This window comes from Carcharhinus amblyrhynchos, chromosome 34, assembly GCF_965287045.1.
Source record: "Carcharhinus amblyrhynchos chromosome 34, sCarAmb.v2.hapA, whole genome shotgun sequence".
Classification (NCBI taxonomy): Eukaryota; Metazoa; Chordata; class Chondrichthyes; order Carcharhiniformes; family Carcharhinidae; genus Carcharhinus; species Carcharhinus amblyrhynchos.
Genome location: NC_137357.1, coordinates 19,371,409 through 19,385,391, shown reverse-complemented (window position 1 = coordinate 19,385,391; position 13,983 = coordinate 19,371,409). Strand labels below are relative to the sequence as shown.

The 13,983-nt window shown below is 45.4% G+C and overlaps 1 protein-coding gene across 1 annotated transcript in view; it reads right to left on the bottom strand.

Moving 5' to 3' along the window:
• LOC145361196 (netrin receptor UNC5D-like) overlaps nt 1-13,983 on the bottom strand; it is a 473,587-nt gene that overhangs the window by 64,246 nt on the left and 395,358 nt on the right. The window lies entirely within an intron of this gene.

Genomic DNA, 13,983 nt, shown 5'->3' with positions numbered 1-13,983 from the left:
TCATCCGCGACCTTTTGTTACATTTCTGCATCTTTCCATCGCTGCAGTGTGAGCAAAGCGCAGTATTTATGAAAAGATGTCGTGATAATGCACACAGTTAACGTTATGACTTCTCCGAGCAGGCAACCCATTCAAATTCATTGTGTATGGATGTCAGTGCAAAGGATGTCAACTGGCATCTTTTGTAACAATGTCACTGCTGTCAAACCAGAAGAAACAGAATGTTTCGGCTCTTCACAGCTGAATTTCAAGTGGGTTATAAACTGATCTCACTGAATTGTGCAGACTGTAGATGCAATATACTGGCAGAGGTAGGCGAGTAGAATAAGCCTTAATGACTCCAGTAATTTCACTGAGAAACTCTTCCTATCAAACCACTTCAGGGAAAAGAAAACACACACTATGAAGGTTCCCTTGCCCTCTCTTTTTTTTATTGATGGGATGTGGGTGTTATTGGCTGCACCAACATGTATTGTCCATTCCAAATTGCCCTTGAAGTAACTGGCTTGCCACACCATTCCCGAGGGGCAGCTAAGCCTGTATGTTTGCTCACCGATAAACCAGACCGGAGGGTTTGGATTCACATGTAGACCAAGGCTGGGATCTTTTCACCCATTGACGATGGCAGGGTTGTCTGGTCCCGCTGCGGTGAGCTGAGATTCCGCTCAGCATCACATTCTCCGCCCTCGCATGTGCAGTGGCGGTGGGACATGAACGCCTGGAACATCCCAGCCCAGGTCAGATAAAGATGGCAGATTTCCTTCCCTAAAGGACATTAAACAAAGTTTAAAGTTTAAACTTCAGTGAACCAGATGGGTTTTCACATCAATCGACAATGGTTTCATTGTCATCACGGGACGAAGAGAACAAAGCACAGGGACACTCAAGCCTGTGCCGATCATGATGTCTACCTAAAAATGTGCTGACAGAGTCCATATCCTTCCATTCCCATCTTATTCATGTACCTGTCTAGCTGCCCCTTAAATACCAATATCATATCTGCTTCCACCACCTCCCTGGGCAGCGCGTTCCAGACATTCACGAACCTCTGTGTAAAAAAACTTGCCTCGCACATCTCCTCTAAACTTTTCGTCATGCACCTTAAACCTGTGTCCCCCCCAGTACCTGACTTTTCTACCCTTGGAAAGAGCATCTGAGTATCCACTCTGTCCATGCCATTCATAATCTTGTAAACCTCGATCAGGGTCACCCCTCAAACTCTGTCATTCCAGTGAGAACAAACCGAGTTTATCGTAGACCTAGAGGTTCATTCTCGATTTTTACGCAATTCAGACTTTACCATCTGCTGTGGTGGGATTCGAACCCAGGTGCAGAGAGCAGCCCTGGATTACTAACCCGGTGACAATATCACTATGTCTCCCCATAGTAGGCTCATTTTTTCCACATTGGCACCTGTCCTGATCACTGCTGTGTAAATGGGTGACAATGGATAAGGGTCAGGGTTGGTTTGATGTTAATGTTTGCTGTGATGTTCTAAAAAGAGTTAAGTTATTGAACTGGTTTTTAAACACAAATCCAGCGGACTTTTTTTTTAAGTAAGTCGATGATATTTGAAAGGTGCAAACAGGGCTCGGTTAAAAACTGATCACAGACATTAATTCACCAACAATTTTTTTTTGCTTGGGGAGGCAATGGCCTGGCGGTATTAACACAAGACTATTAATCCAGAAGCTCAGCTAATATTCTGGGGACCCAGATTCGAATCACAGCAGATGACGGAATTTAATTCCAGTTTCTTTTATTGAATTCAAGAACTGACTGATGGCCACGAAACCATTGTTCTAAAAACCCATCTGGTTCATTCATGTCCTTTTGGGAAGGAAATCCATGGTTCAAGACATTGGTAAGGCCACACTTGGAACACTGTGTGCAATTCTGGTCACCCTATCATAGAAAAGATATTATTAAACTGGAATGAGTGCAGAAAAGATTTACTAGGATGTTACTGGGACTTGATGGATTAAGTTATGAGGATAGTCTGGATAGGCTGGGACTGTTTTCTCTGGAGCGTAGGAGGCTGAGGGTGATCCTCTCAAGGTTTAGAAAATGATGAGGGGCATAGATCAGCTAGATAGTCAATATCTTTTCCCAAAGGTAGGGGGGTCCAAAAGTAGAGGGCATAGGTTTAAGGTGAGGGGGAAGAAATACAAAAGGGTCCAGAGGGGCAATTTTTTCACACAGAGGGTGGGGATTGTCTGGAACAGGCTGCCAGAGGTAGTCGTAGAGGTGGGTACAATTTTGTCTTTTAGAAAGCATTTCGACAGTTACGTGGGTACGATGGGTATAAAGGGATATGGGCCAAATGCAGACAATTGGGATTAGCTTCGGGGTTGAAAAAAAGGGTGGCATGGACATGCTGGGCTGCAGGGCCTGTTTCCATGCGAGAAACCTCTATGACTCCATGACTCTATCTGCCACCCTTTTCCAATCTGGCCTTCATGTGACTCCAGAGCCACAGCAATGTGGCTGACTCTCAACTGCCCTCTGAACAAGGGCAACTGGGGATGGGCAATAAATGCTGGCCAGCCAGTGATGCCCAGGTTTCACAAATGAATTGAAACAAATGAAAACATGACATGGTCATACACAGGACCAGACAGTTAATACAAAGAGGAAATGTACAGAACAGGTAAAGTGGTGAATGATGGACCAGATAGTTAATGCCATGGAATGGCATTGAAATGAAACATAACAAGCGTTACTTTGTGAGGTGCTCTCAAGAATGAGTGTAATCAAATTGAATTAGATTTGGGTAAAACATGTTGATAGCATCACATTAGTAGGGCATATATAATCCAATATAAGATGCAACACCCTCAAGCTCTGTTGGGACATCAGCATAGTCTGGCTAACATTCATATTAAATGAGTATAAAGTCCTAGCTTGCAACTTTGGTGATAAGTTCCTTATATGTAAGTTCCTAACAGTACCAGCTTGCATGTATTGTATGATATGATGCTTTGAGAATAAAGGAGGTTCAAAGTTTCCAAGCATATGGATTAACCTGTCAAAACCCAATCCTGAACAATTGAGGGGTCTGTTATATGTAAAGAATAGAATCTCTACAGTGCAGATGGAGGCCATTTGGCTCATAAGTCTGCACCTACTCTCTGACTATCTAACTCACCCCACACCATCCTCATAACCTCACACTTTTAATCCCTGTAACCTACACATCTTGGGACACTAAGGGGCAAATTTAGCATGGTAAATCCATCTAACCTGCACATCTTTGAAGTGTGGGAGGGAACTGGAGCACCCAGAGGAAACCCAAGCAGGCACAGGGAGAATGTGCAGACTCCACACAGACAGTCACCCTAAGACTGGAATCGAATCCAGGTTCCTGGTGCTCTGAGGCAGCAGCGTTAACCACTGTGCCGCCTTTATAATTGTTATAATTCTCACATATTTCTCTTTCTATTAGCTGAACTCCTGGGGACAACACGATGGCACAGTGGTTAACACAAGTGCCTCACAACACTAGGGATCCAGGTTTAATTCTGGCCTCAAGTCACTTCTGTGTGGAGTTTGCACATTCTCCCCGTGTCTGCATGGGTTTCTTCTGGGTGTGACTGTTTCCTCCCACAGTCTAAAGGTATGCAGGTTGGGATCATTGGCCATGCTAAATTGACCCTACTTCAGGGGATTAGCAGGGTAAATACATGGGATTACAGGAATAGTGGGACTGTGGTTGATACAGACTCAATGGGCCAAATGGCCTCCTTTTGCACTGCAGGGATTCTATGATTTCCTCTGTGAACAAAACATTTTGCAGTGTAATGTGTGAACAAACATCAGGGTGGGATTTTACTGCCTCGCTTGTTCAGAATCCAAGGTTCATGGACCTTCCCATTGTCCACCCCTCGCCCTCTCCGAATCCCATGGCAGAGAGGACGGTAAAATTTCGACAACCACCCAAGGCTGGAATTGAACCTGGCTCTCTGGCGCTGTATATTATCCAGTGAAAAATAAACACCAACACAATGAATGAAAATGGAGGGCACATTAGATCAAACCCGGATGGGGAAGATGAAGATCCCTATGTGTGAAGAAATTGGTCATTTACTTCACCAATCAGTCAGCGAAGAGCTTCCATAAATGAACACATCTTATGCTGAAAGGAGGATTGGGAATCCATATAAAGATCATGCTGCTGTTTGAGAATTAAATATCAATACAGCTGAATCACTGGGATTCACAACACCTACGCAAGCTCGCGACTGAAAATACAAAATCCTCATGTTACCTTGAAAGTATTCATCAAAACAAGCATTTGTAGGTTACTCACTTTACCATCAATTGTGGATTCATGGACAAGATGCAATCAGTGTTATTGCAGAATCATCAAAAAGACTCCAGAGTGACAGAAGTAGATACCTCAAACACTTTCTTTCCAAATTAAGTGAGGTTAACAATGTCTGATACACATGAAAGCATGCTTGCTGCTTCAAGGCAGTGTTACACTCCCTGTGTGATAAGAGAGTGACATTTGTTTCTGGTGGTGGCTCAGAATGGATGAGAACAAATTGGTGACAATGGGACAGTGTAGAGGGAGCTTTACTCTGTATCTAACCCCGTGCTGTACCTGTCCTGGGAGTGTTTGATGGGGGACAGTGTAGAGGGAGCTTTACTCTGTATCTAACCCCGTGCTGTACCTGCCCTTGGGAGTGTTTGATGGGGGACAGTGTAGAGGGAGCTTTACTCTGGATCTAACCCCATGCTGTACCTGTCCTGGGAGTGTTTGATGGGGACAGTGTAGAGGGAGCTTTACTCTGTATCTAACCCTGTGCTGTACCTGTCTGGGAGTGTTTGATGGGGGACAGTGTAGAGGAGCTTTACTCTGGATCTAACCCCATGCTGTACCTGTCCTGGGAGTGTTTGATGGGGGGACAGTGTAGAGGGAGCTTTATTCTGTATCTAAGCCCGTGCTGGACCCGTCCTGGGACTGTTTGATGGAGGACAGTGTAGAGGGAGCTTTACTCTGTATCTAACCCCGTGCTGTACCTGTCCTGGGACTGTTTGATGGAGGACAGTGTAGAGGGAGCTTTACTCTGTATTTAACCCCGTGCTGTACCTGTCCTGGGAGTGTTTGATGGAGGACAGTGTAGAGGGAGCTTTACTCTGTGTCTAACCCCGTGCTGTACCTGTCCTGGGACTGTTTGATGGGGAAAGTGTAGAGGGAGCTTTACTTTCTATCTAACCTGTCCTGGGAGTGTTTGATGGGGGACAGTACGGAGAGAGCTTTACTCTGTATCTAACCCTGTGCTATACTTATCCTGTGTGTGTTAAATTGCGAACTGTAGATGCAGCTTTTTTTGTGTCTAACTCATGCTATGCCCACCTGGGAGTATTTGACGGGATATAACAGAGGCAGCTTTCCTCTATATCTCACCCAGGTCATACGTGCCCAGCACAAGTTTGAAGGGGCAATGCACAGGGAGCTTTACTGTATATTTAACCAGGCTCTATCTGACCATTTGTACCTACAATGACGAAAGAAGGAATAAAGAACCAAGAACAAAACAGCATAGAAACAGGCCCTTCGGCCTTCCTAGCCTGCACCGTTCATGTGTTCCTCCATGGATCCCTTCATCAATGCACCAGCACCCTCCACTCTCAGTGGCATAATATTTGGAAAAAAATCCAGTTTCTAACCAAGAGCTTATTTCGAATTCCTTGGATACAAGCAGCTTTATCTCCTGTAATATTCAGCTCCTTCTGAATACATTTCTGGCTTTTGTGTCTGTACTAGAAATTGCATGCACGATTCAGACATTTGCAATAAATTATTTTTTCCCATCAGACGTGCCTGCTGACACGCTATCACGCATTTAAATTACAAGGCAGAGCTCCATCTTTCCGGTGATGGATTTAACCAGCGCGTAATGGGACTCAAATTGTACACAGCATTCACTGAACAAGCCTTTACAATACGGTCTCTGAAATACTCTTTCTGAATCAAAAGGCAATGAGCTTTCCCAGCCACAAGGATCAGAGTTAAACAGTCACAAGTAAAAATTATTGCACATCGCTGTTTCGCACCCAATGGCAAGAACTTGCCATGTCTAGTTAGTTTTTGTGAATCAGACATTTATTTTCATTTGCACTTGCAATGCAGAAAATAAGCATTTGTACTCAGGGCGCCCAAATTATTACAGAGTTATTATGGGCGGCACGGTAGCACAGTGGTTAGCACTGCTGCTTCACAGCTCCAGGGACTTGGGTTCGATTCCTGGCTCGGGTCACCGTCTGTGTGGAGTTTGCATGTTCTCCTCATGTCTGCGTGGTTTTCCTCGGGGTGCTCCGGTTTCTTCCCGCTGTCCAAAGATGTGCGTGTTAGGTTGATTGGCCGTGCTAAACTTGTCCCTTAGTGTCCTAAGATGCTTAGGTTAGAGTGATTAGTGGGTAATAATATGGAGGGATATGGGGGTAGGACCTGGGTGGGATTGTGGTCGGTGCAGACTCGATGGGCTGAAGGGCCTCTTTCTGCACTGTAGGGTTTCTATGATTTCCCAACATGGAAAGAGGCCATTCAGCCCATTGCTGGTTCTCTGAAATGAATGCAGTTTCACTTCTTGGGATTCAGGTCCCACAGGACAATTGAGAACATGTAAGCTGGGGCTGAGTGGAAAATGCGACATCGTCAGAGGCTACTGCCTCTCAGGTAAGATGGTTAAACCATTTACTTGGTGCACTGAATCCAAAAGATTCCCTGGCACCATTCAAGGGGGGAAGAGTTCACCTCCGACAGCCCTCTCCTGATTCACACCACTACCAACTGATTGAAAGCTCCTTCATCTCAGTGCAGTTTCTGGGGATCTCGCTGCTGACCCTCTCCCTCTTCGCAGCTACTGAACTTCAAAGAAACCAGCAACTTATCGTGGATGGAGAAAGAACGGCGACAACAACAATTTCACAACAATAATGGCAATTGTGGCTTTAAAAGAGCTATCCTGGCTGAGAGCTAACCATGCTGGGATATTTGGTCACCTTCCAGAAGAAAACCAGCTGCAGGTTTTAAGAGGCTCTGGTCTGGCAGCTGTGATCTGAAGCTTCCCAGAAAAGGGAAGCTGTTTGTATGAACCAAGGATATCATTTTGGCTGCATTTGATTGGCCCAATCGAACGATACAACTGGGGGTTTCTGATCAATTCATTGGCTGGATGACAGGAAATCTTCCGGAAGCGAGTGGGGAATTGTGGACAAAAAGACACGCAAGTCCTTTGTTTGGCAGCGACAACTTGAAGAGACCAACCATGGCATGAGCAAGACCTGTACCATGAAGGATGCTTCAGAGAACAAGAAGATAGATTCTGCATCAAAGGTATTTCTTGGCCAAAGTTTTCCTAAACTCAGTTGTATCTATTTTCAGTTAAATAGTTAAAGTTGGCATTCAGTTTAAGTTAATCTGCAATTTGAGAGTCAAAGTTCAGTTGAAAGTTGAGGTTCAGTTAGAGTTTAAGTTCAGTAAAGAGTTAATGAGTTGCAACTTTTGATTTTTGAGTTGGTACTGGAAGCGTTCAATAAAGAGATAATTGAATTCCTGTCCTTGTTTGTCTAATTAAACTGGAATGCTTGGAAGGTGTTTAAAGCTGTATGACATTATGAAATGCTTTAAGATGTTTCAGACAAATTCTGGTTAATTTCTGCATTGGGAAAAAAATGATTTAACTTAACATTGGGGCAACTTTTAGAAAGCTAAGTTTCTACAATATGCTGTCGCAAAGGGCCAGCACATTTGGGCCCAGGTTTCACAGGATAATGAGAATCCATTTGCGACAGGGAAGTTGGTGATGACCTCAATTTACATCTCAACTGAGTATCTTGCCTCCTGCTTGGATGGTGTTGGATCTTATTGGTTTGCAGTTTCACAAACCTCTGCCAAGCAATATCTCAGCAAAGTGAACATTCCCCCAATGTCAGTCCGAAATGATGGTTGACTATTTGAGTGTCGGTAGTGTCACAGCTGGATCTGCCACCTTCCCCATACACATCACCAGATCACGATCAAGCATCCTCCCTGTGTTGGTATTGGGGGAGGACACAGTAGGACACAAACAGCCTGAACAAGTCAACTAGTCCTCTTGCAATGGCGATTCATGCTCACACGTGAATAATCTCCCACCATCAGCATTCTGGGGTTTACCCATTAGCCAGAAACTGAACTGGGCTAGCCAAATGGGCAGCACGGTGGCATAGTGGGGATGGCATGATGGCGCAGTGGTTAGCACTGCTGCCTCACAGTGCCAAGGACATGACTTCAAATCTGGCCTCGGCTCACTGTCTGTGTGGAATCTGCACATTCTCCCCGTGTCTGCATGGGTTTCCCCTGAATGCTCTGGTTACCTCCGACAGTCCAAAGATATGCTGGTTAGGTTGATGGGCCATGATAAATTGCCCCTTAGTGTCAGGGAGACTAGCAGGTTAAATATGTGGGGTTATGGGGATAAGACCTGAATGGGATTGTGGTCAGTGCAGACTTGATGGGCTGAATGGCCTCCTTCTGTTCTGTAAGGATTCTATATATGGCTCCAAGAGTAGGTCAGAAGCTGGGAATTCTGCAGTGAGTAACTTATCTCCTGACTCCTGGAAGCCTTTCCACCATCTACAAGGCACAAGTGTGATAGACTTCCCTCCACTTGCCTGAAGAAACACTCAAGAAACTCGACACCATCCAGGACAAAGAGTTGCTTGATTGTCATCCCCATCCACACACATTCACTTCCTCCACGACCAAAGCCCAGTGCTCGCAGCGTATACCTTCCCCAAGGTACACTGCAGGAGCTCAACAAAGTTCCTTTAGCAGCATCTTCCAAAGTCATGACCACTACCACCTAAAGTTAAAGTTTACTTCTTCGTCACAAGTAAGGCTTACATTAACACTGCAATGAAGTTACTGTGAAATTCCCTTAGTTGCCACACCTCGGTGCCTGTTTGGGTCAATGCACCGAACCAGCACGTCTTTTAGATTGTGGGAGGAAACCGGAGCACCCGGAGGAAACCCACGCAGACACAGGGAGAAAGTGCAAACTCCACACAGACAGTGACCCAAGCTGGGATTCGAACCTGGGTCTCTAGCGCTGTAAGGCAGCAGTGCTAACCACTGTGCTACCGTGCCACCCATCTGGAAGGACATGGGCAGCAGACACTTGAGAACACTCGCAACTAGATGTTCTCCTCCAAGCCACTACCCATCCTGTCATGGAAACATATCAAGAAATCTCACAACACCAGGTTAAAGTCCAACAGGTTTATTTGTAGCAAGCACCATTTGCTTTCGGATGGCTCACCGAACGAAGGAACAGCGAGTTCCAAAAGCTAGTGGCATTTGCTACAAATAAACCTGTTGGACTTTGACCTGGTGTTGTGAAACTTCTTACTGTGTTTACCCCAGTCCAACGCCGGCATCTCCACATCATGGAAACATATCGCCATCCCTTCACTACTGCTGGGTTAAAATCCTGAAAGTCCAACCCTAACAGCATTGTGAGTGTCCCAACACCATATGGACTGCAGCGGTTCAAAAAGACAGCTCACGACCACCTTCTCAAAGTCAATTAGGGAAGGGCAATTAATGTTTTGTCAAAAGATCGTCTGGACTCGAAATGTCAGCTCTTTTCTCTCCTTGTAGATGCTACCAACCAGACCTGCTGAGATTTTCCAGCATCTTCTCTGTTGGCAATAACTGCTGGTCTAGCCAGCGATGCCCAAATCCCATAAATGTATGGAAAAAATGATTGGGTGAGGTTACGGAGAAAGGGAAGGATATGGAAGCAAGGACGAGAATTTCAAGTTGGAGGCTTTGTTCAGTGGGGAGCCAATGCAGATCAGCGAGCACAGCCAGTAATTTGTCAACACTGTGATTGTTTTTAGGAGTGCAGTTCTTTCTTTTTGGGAGAAACAGCGGGTCTCGCAGAACGTGGATGTAAATTAACAGTGTCTGCTCTTATGCAAGATGCTGTGGGACGTGGAAAGCATTCTGAAATGCAGTCTGTGAGAACACGAGTCACTTCTTTCTCTTCCAATTATAGAGATACAGATTATTTGTTAACTGTAGGAACCAAATCATTCACTATCTATGTACTTATGAAGAACCATATGCCATGCCACAAAAACTAATTCAGCTGCAACAATTCTGTATTCAGCGGCTGTTAACCTGATGGAGCAGATTTCACAAGATTTATTGTGGTGGGAGTACAGAATCCTTTCGGAACAATAAAAAGGGCATCCAATTTAACAAGCCCATCTCTGTGTGATAGATTAACCCACGCCCATGTCGGTAATCTCATCCTATCGCTCACACGCTCCTCTCCCCAGCAGTGCAAGGCATTGTCTCTTGAAATCGACTGTGCCGTGGTCAATCTGAATACTTGCCATCCAATGATTGGATTGGAGAGATGGTCAAAATGGTGTCTGGTTGCTTCTCACTGGGTTCCTTGGTGTTTGGTGAGTCCTTTTACCTCCCCCTAATTTCTCTATTTATTCAGTTATGGAATACGGGTGTCACAGGCTGAGGTCCACCCATTTATTGACCAACCACCTTAATTTCCCTTGGGAAGTTGGTGGTGAACCACCCTTTTAAACTGCCCGTTCAACCTTTTTCAGGGGCACCCCGCAGTGCTGTGAGGGAGGGAGTTCTGGAAGTCTGATCCAGATACAGTGAAGGAATGGTACAATGGTGTCTGACTTGGAGGTGGACTTTGAAATGGTGCCCTTGTCCTTCTTGGTGGTAGCAATTGTGGGTGCTGCAGAAGGAGCCTTGGTGAGCTTAAGTTTTTTTTTAAGTTTATTTATTAGTGTCGCAAGTAGGCTGATACTAACACTGCAATGAAGTTATTGTGAAAATTCCTCTCGTCGCCACACTCCGGCACCTGTTCGGGTACACTGAGGGAGAACTTAGCATGGCCAATGCACATAACCAGCACGTGTTTTGGACTGTAGGAGGAAACCGGAGCACCCTGGAGAAACCTACACACACCATAACACCACAAGATATCGGAGCAGAATTATGCCACTCGGTCCATCAAGTCTGCTTCGTCATTCAATCATGGCTGATATTTTTCTCATCCCCCTTCGCCTGCCTTTTCCCCAGAACCCCTGATCCCCTGCAGTCGTGCACTGGTGCAGACACGGGGAGAACATGTAGACTCCACACAGACAATAACCCAAGCCGGGAATTAAACCCGGGTCCCTGGCACTGTGAGGCAGCAGCGCGAAGCACTGTGCCACTGTGTTACCCCTGCAGCACTCCAGCTCAGTGGGTGATCTTTTAGTATTTAAATTAAGGGTCCCATGCAAACTGAACAGCTGATGACAGCCGTGATACAGTCAGTGCAGGGATTACAGGAAATCTGGTAGATTTAAGAATTTACACAATCGCTGGACATCCTAACACATTTTACAGCCAGTTAAATACTTTTCTAGTGCGTGATCATTGTCCTCAAATAGAAAATGCAACAGCCAATTTGCAAACAGTAAGATTCCACACACAACCGTGGGATTAGGGGAGCCGATGGCCAAGTGGTACGATGGTTAGACAACTGATCCAGGAATTCAGCTCACAGGGATCCGTGTTCGAATCCCGCCATTGCAGATGCTGGAATTTGAATTCAATTAAAAAAATCTGGAATTAAGAATCTATGAAACAGTTGTTGATGGTCGGAAAAACCCATCTGGTTGACTCACGTCCTTAGGGAAGGAAATCTGCTGTCCTTACCTGGTCTGGCCTACATGTGACTCCAGGGCCACAGCAATGTGGTTGTCTTAACTGCCCTCAGAAATAGCTGAGCAAGCCACTCAGTTTAAGGGCAACCAGGGATGGGCAATAAATGCTGGTCCAGCCAGCAATGGCCAACTCCCACGAATGAATAAGCCAAAACGAGACAGTCTGTTTTAGTGATGTTGGCGAGGACAAATGTTGGTGAAAACACCCCTGCATTTCATGTGATCGTTTACTTCCACCTGAGAGAACGGATCTGAGTTTAACACCTTGTTCAAAAGACAGCACCTCTGACAGCGCAGCACCCTCTCAGTCCTGCACTGTGGCAGTCGGGTCCTGGCCAGAAACTTGGGCAGCGAAGTTGAATAGTCTCTCAAAGTACCCTTGCGGGACAAAAGGAGCAGCACTAGCCTGTAGGTTCTCACCAGCAAATACTGGTCCTACCCGCGATGGCATTCCTTTCCTCTTTCCTTTGAAGCAAAATGCCTTCAGTGCCATCACTTACCTGAGCGCTGGGGCTGTTCCCTTCAGCTGAGTGGCTCCCCCGTCCTGTCAGTCCTTTTTGGGTTTGGGCCAAAGTCAGTCTTGGAACATAGAAATGAGTTCCAGGAGTTAACACCTCCCAGGCCAGTCTCAATGCGGTAGTGCAGACAACGGGAGGGCGCCATCAATTATTTTTAACATAAGACTGGCTCTACAATAGGTGGTGGTTAGATGGAAAAGTAGATACAACTCTGTTGGTTTCCGAGAATGATGGAAGTCCTGAAGATAGCGACAGGACAAACAGATCTTACTCAGTTTTATTTACAGGGACATTGGCTTTGCAGAGCTCGTGTAGGTAGTGATCTCCCCCTGAACGAAGAACTCTACGGTTCAAGTCCTGCTCCAGGGGTGCAATCTTACCACCCGTTCACGTCATGCTCCCACAGCAGCGAGGTTGGAGAATGAGATGGCCAGCCAATCTCTGTTCAGTGTGGTGGGATGGGAAAATCCCAGCAGTGTGAACAGTGGTAGTAAGACTCTAGTCCAGGATTTGGTGTCCACGTAAGAAGTGTTTACGACATGGTGCAAGCAGGTTAATAATCAGACTGCTTATCTTCCCCACTATTCCCCCAAAGGGGAAAGAAGTATTTGTGTCGATGTGGAACAAACATTCTCTCGCAGAACCATGCAGCGGGGCTTGGTTTTGTTGTCTTTGTAGTTTTTCTCCATTTAAATAACACTGTTCTTTCGTTCCCTCTTCCAAAACAAACAACTTCACGTTTTCCCACACTATACTCTGTTTGCCAAATTTTTGTCCACTCACTTGACCCATCAATATCTCTTTGTGAACTGTTAGTTTCCCTCTCACGACTTGCCTTTCCACCGTCGTCCGCAAATTTGGCTGCAGTACATTTGCTTCCTTCCTCCAAGTCACTCATATATATTGTAAACAGGTGTGGTCCCAGCACTGATCCCTGCAGAACCCCACGAGTTACAGGTCACCAACCTCAAAAAGAACCCCTGGTCCCTATTCGCTGTTGCCTGCTCATTAGCTAATTCTCTATCCAACTGCCTGCAACACCATGACCTCTCACTTTATGGCTTAACGTTCGTGAGGTACCTTGTCAAATGCCTTCTGCAAGTCCAAACACAACACATCTACGAGCCTCTATCCATTCTGGTTCAGACTTCCTCCAGTGAACTCGCCAGACACAGTTTCCCTTTCATGAAGCCACCCCGACTCTGTATGATTTTCCAACAGCTGTAAATTCCTTTAATTGTGCAGTCAAGCACTTTTACATCATAGCACTAAGGCACAATTGAAAGTGTCTTCGCTAAAAATATGAATTGCTGCTTTTTCTAAACTGGTTGATAAGTGAACAAGCAGTTATTAATCTTAAACTAACTGGAAACGTCCTTAAGAATGATTCCAACATTTTTCCAACAATAGATATTGGGCTAATCGGCTCATAGTTACCCACTTTTTGCTTCCCTTCCCTTTTTGAACAGGAGGTCAATGTTGGCAGTTTTCCAATCCTCCGGGGCTTCTTTGGAATCCAAGAAGTTTTGGAGAATTGCAACCAATGCATCCCCTAGCTCTGTAGCTACTTCCTTTTGGATCTACGGATGCAAGCCATCAGGGCCAGGGGACTTATCTGTCTTTGGCCTTATTAATTTGTCTATTACTATCGCAATGATGATGCGTTCTCAATTCCTCCCCTGTATTATTTAGCATTAATGGGATGTTCGAAGTATTTTCC